Source organism: Lipotes vexillifer, unplaced genomic scaffold (assembly GCF_000442215.2).
Source record: "Lipotes vexillifer unplaced genomic scaffold, Lipotes_vexillifer_v1.1 scaffold732, whole genome shotgun sequence".
In the NCBI taxonomy this organism is placed as follows: domain Eukaryota; kingdom Metazoa; phylum Chordata; class Mammalia; order Artiodactyla; family Lipotidae; genus Lipotes; species Lipotes vexillifer.
This window is the reverse complement of record NW_006792596.1, coordinates 1,496,567-1,501,632: the sequence shown is the minus strand read 5'-3', so window position 1 is coordinate 1,501,632 and position 5,066 is coordinate 1,496,567. Positions and strand designations below refer to the sequence as shown.

Here is a 5,066-nt window from a genome sequence, read left to right as displayed (position 1 = left end):
AGGGAAAGAATTTCCTCCCTTCTTCACAGACCAGTGATAGGCCAGAAATGGCTTTTCCTCCAGGGAGGTAACGGACTACCCACAGGGCTTGGTATTCCTGCCATCATCCACTGACCATCCGTGCAGCTCCAGGCAAAGGCAGAGGCAGGGAGGAAACGGTGTGGCAAGTAAAGAGCCCACACTATGGTCTCTTCTCTCCTTTTGCCCTAAAGGCGAGCAGAGCAGGAAGCCAGAGAACACTTGTCTAGCTGGCAACCTACATAAAATGCACCCTGGGGCTAGGAGTGATATTGTCACAGAAAAGCCGGAGAAAGATAAGCCCCAACTCTCTCCTGCCGAGCCTTCTCAATGCAGAGGAAATCTGAACAATTATCAGATTTCTAGACACCCTCCCAATTCTATTAATTCTTTGTCTAACTTCACCGATGGAGAAGGCAGACATCTGCAGACAGACACTGGAATGGATGCCCCTCTCTAAGGAAAAGCCATAGAGAAGGTCTCCTGCTCTGGCCATTGAAGCTGCTTTCCAGGCTCACTGCATAAGAAGCAAACATCTCAGGCTAGAGTTTCCAAAATAAATCTGTGAATATTCTTCTGATGTTGAATCAGAGGCAACCGAGTGCCAGAATTAGCATTACTGCCAACCTTCCCCCAATAATACCTTGGGGGAAGTCCAGCAAAGATGACAAAAGCAAAAACATAAATACTTAAAGTTTTTTACTTCTGAACATACTTTAAATGGAGTTTCAAGGTGCCACATGGTGACCCACATTTAAGACTTGAAGCCCCTCTGTATATTTTAATACATTAAAACATAAATGTATAAATGTTTATGTGTATAATATATATGACATAAATAAATGGATAATGCAATGAGGACCTCCATTAAAATGCAACAAGGAGACTGGAAGTGAATATTTAAATAAATCATAACAGTATTTATAAGTCATTAAAAAATGAACTTATGGGCCCGTCTTGCCTCTCCTTTCACACAGAGAGTATTTTTTATTATTTAATAGATCCCATAAAATTCTACAAAGTACTCACTAGATCTTTACATGATGTAGAAACATACTTTTAGAGGTAAGGAAGCTTAGGGATTTAGAGGCTTTTAGGCTAATTTGTTTATTTTAAAGGTGGAAAAAACAAAAACGAAAACCAAATCCCAACCGAGTATAGAGAGAGCAAATAACTTATCCTCATAACAAAATGCACAGGATTAGCACAGCTCTGGAGTTCTGTGTTCTAGTCTTGGCTCTGTCAATTACTGATGGTGTGACCTTTGTTAAAACACTGAGCAGACTGAGCTTTACTTTCCTCATCTTTAAAATGAGAGGGTTCAAACAGACGAACCCTAATGTATGTGCAATTTGTCCAGAGCCCAAAACCATTAGTGGAAAAACATACCATCTGGAAAAAAGCAAGAGGCGGCTATGAAATTCGGGACCTAACAGCTGCCCAAAGGCTGATTCGTGCCATGCTTCCATTCCAAAGAGCAGGCTCTTGAGGATGGCCTGTGTCCACATCCTCTGCAGGGACAGGCCGGGGGGGGGGTGGGGTGGGGTGGTTGGGAGTTGGTACCCCAGGCAGGAAGATGACTCTAGCACAGAACAAAACGCCTGGACAGCCATCTGGACACTGCTTACCTGGCCTCCTCATCATGTCAGAAGTAACCTCTCAGTTCATCTTGATTTTAATGCTCAAATAGTCTCATATACTCTTGCATCACTTCTGCTAAAGTCAGGACAAGCGTTCAGGAAGAGCAAATACTCATGTCCTAGAGGAAATATTAAATGCCTTTCTTCTTGGGACAGGAGAGCCTCTTTAAAGGGTGCTTCTGTCTCTGTAGTGTGTGACTTCTACTGTTCACAATGATAATATTTGAAAATTCAACTTTTTTGGAGTCTTCGTTTTTCCAGTGGGAAACCGAGATTTAGAAACCTGGCCACCAGGTGGCGTTTGGATTCCTTGGTTTCAGGGTCCCCACCAAGTTTTTGCTGAAGGCCTGTTTCGCTTTGTGTGGCAGATTGCTAGTTGTCCGCCAATATCCATTCCCATTTCCTTGACAACAAGGCCCTAATTTTTAGCTGGTACATTTTTTTCTGGGAATAAAACTACATCTAATTTGTAGTTGCCAGTATACGGGTTTTGCCATTCAGAGAACATGTTCGCAGAACATCAATTCGTGTTTTAATACTCATTAACTTCTGTGCTGAGTGCACGGCATCAGCGCTACATCTCTAAACCTCCTTCTGCCAAGTGTGGCCACGTGAGTACGTTTTCGCCAATAAAGTGAAAGCAGACATAATACATGTCACCTCTGGCAAACAGGGCAAACACCTGCCCTTCCCCCTTCTTCCCTATTGCTGCCTTCATGCTGGCTGGAAAGTGGATATAAAATGGCTGGAACCCCTGCAGCCTTCTAGGACCATGAAGTGATGGCGGGAACGGAAGCCATGTATGGATAAAGCAGCAAGAGAGGAGGAGCTTGGATTCCTTACACCTAGGACACCAAGTTGTTCCTGGACTGATGTCCCCTGCACTTCTTTTATGTGAGAGGGAAAAATAAACATCTCCTTCCTTTAAGCCATGGTTATTTTTGACTTTTTCTCCTGTTGCTCACAGGAGAAATCTAATCTAATCTGAATAACACACCTTGAGATTCAGACTCATTTCTAAAAACAGAAATAATTATCAAAATGGCAAAGGATAAGCACCATTAGCACATACCATTCATAGATGACAACTACACTACTGATTCAGTACTAATAAGAGGGAAGTGACTTTCTACTTTGTTTTTATAGGATAATGAAATAGAACTTTCTTTTTCCCAGGATAGTTTTCTAGCAAGGAGCTGGAGCTAGTTGTTAGCTGTGAGTAATCTGAAATCTACTGACCTCAGTATCAGCAAAGCTCAGCAACCCGCAGCTTTTATGGATTTCAAAAGCCATGACTCTTGGAAAAATTTAAACAAAAATTGAATATACTTAAGTGGGCACTATTTAAGTGCCTCAAGCTGTTTTCCGCCTTGCAACAAGGAAGCCCGCAGGAGACTCAAGGAATCTCCCCAGGCCTACCGTTATGGGGACTTGGTTGCTCAATTCTCAAGGCAACCTTGTGATTTTTACTCTAAGTGGGTTACATAGCTCAGCTTGCTGCAAAGCAATGTCCTTTTTCAAAACATGGAAGAGGATTTCTTTATGGTACGGAAACTGCACCAACCACGCACTTGGGCCCCATAACCTATTTCTCTGTTATAAGATAGCAAGAAAACCAAGACTCTTTCTTATCATCTTTTACAGTCAAATTATTTTAACACAGCTGCTATCTAAAGAGGAAACAGGTACAAACATATGCCCTCCGAATATGAATATTATGCTATCAATCTAGAATGGCTGGGCGACAAGGAGAATTCTAAAGAAAGGCAGGAATCCGTTTATGCAAGAATATGTCACTGCGAAGTGTACTATAAAAAATAACATGAAAGCTTAGGCACAAAATCGTCAAGAACAACTGATTAAGGCCATTTCCTAATCATATGCAAGCACTGTATCCTCTCAAGACGTTCTTTTTGAAAACATCCCCCCATTCACTCTTCACTAACATTTTCTGAAGATTTCTGACCTATTCCTAACTGTGAGAACACAGCGCTACAGAAAAACATTATCGTTAGTTCAACAGTCAGCTCACAAAGGATGTGGATGAGTCAAAAACTGCATATGCCATGCACTCAGCACAGAAGTTAATGAGTATTAAAACACTAATTAATGTTCTGAGAACATGTTCTCTGAATGGCAAAAGCCGTATACTAGCAACTACAAATTAGATATCGCCAAGGTTAGAAAAAAGTCTAAAGAAAAAAAATGCCACTCCTTCTACGCCACGGCATCTTGGTAAACCCAAAGAATCATCTAATTTTAGCATTTCTGGTCGGCTACAATGCAAACTGTCTTTGGGATGTTCTTGATGTCTCACAGGCATTACTGCAGGTAAACCTCAGAAGGTAAAATTCCTCAGTTTAAGAGGACAGGAATCAAGATACTAAAATCTGTGTTAAATACTTATAATTCTTACTATTTCTGTACTCTATTGCCTTAGGTTTGCTATCGCCCCATAAAACTGAATCTTCCTTCTAATGTATTCTTTTATGAAATGTGGAAACTGTCGTGAAGGGAGTTGATTCAGAGTACACTCACTGTTCTTTTTCAGGTCTATAAGTTTTGTCTTTCATTTTTGGAGGAGAAAATCCAATCTCTCAGCTGGCTGAACAAAGATGAGACAGTGGGAGACCAAAAACTGCATTTCTGCTACACTACATCCTTTGTCATGCCACGTTCAACCACAGTGCAAACACTATTCCATCCGCAAAAGACAGCTGCCAAAGGCAACCCTACCTGCATAGGATGTTGAGGGCATAATTCCTTTCTTCTCGAACTTCCTGTGAAATTATGAAAATACTGCTACAAAAAGGCAGAGGCAGTCTCTGAATGGAGGGTTGTGGTAAAATTCTTCAGGAGTCCCAGTAAGGACCTGGGAATTACAGAAGCAGCCATCCCTCAAAGCCCTGCCCAGTTTCCACCTCTCCTGTGAAGACTCCCTCCACGACCCTGACCAGGACATGGCCTTGCTGATGGAAGCTTTCACCTTTCCCTTGATCACTGGGATAACATCCTTGGGGGTGTCTGACCTTTCAGATCTCTGTGTCTCAACTTTCCAGACTGACTATAAATTTCCCAGGGACAGTGCCTCTGTCTGGAACTTCTCTGTATTCAAACAGTACCACCTGGCATTGCATGTCACATCATAAATATTTGTTGACAGACTACATTTCTCTATTCCTTCGCTTCTGTTTAAAATGAAACTTATTACTGATTATAAATGTAGACAGATTTTTCAGGTAAATCACTTATCACCAAACCTGTGTTATTAACGTAATTTCTAATGCTCAGTATTTCAATTTCTTTTTAAAGACACGGGCACAGATGTTCTAACCAATATTACATGGTCATGTCATTCACAATAAAAGGAGAAAAAAGATCAGTCAATTGCAGATTTGATAAACCTAT

The 5,066-nt window shown here is 41.3% G+C and overlaps 1 protein-coding gene across 1 annotated transcript in view; it reads right to left on the bottom strand.

Moving 5' to 3' along the window:
* Positions 1 to 5,066, bottom strand: part of PREP (prolyl endopeptidase) — a 133,770-nt gene that overhangs the window by 44,358 nt on the left and 84,346 nt on the right. The gene's annotated exons all lie outside the window — the stretch shown is intronic.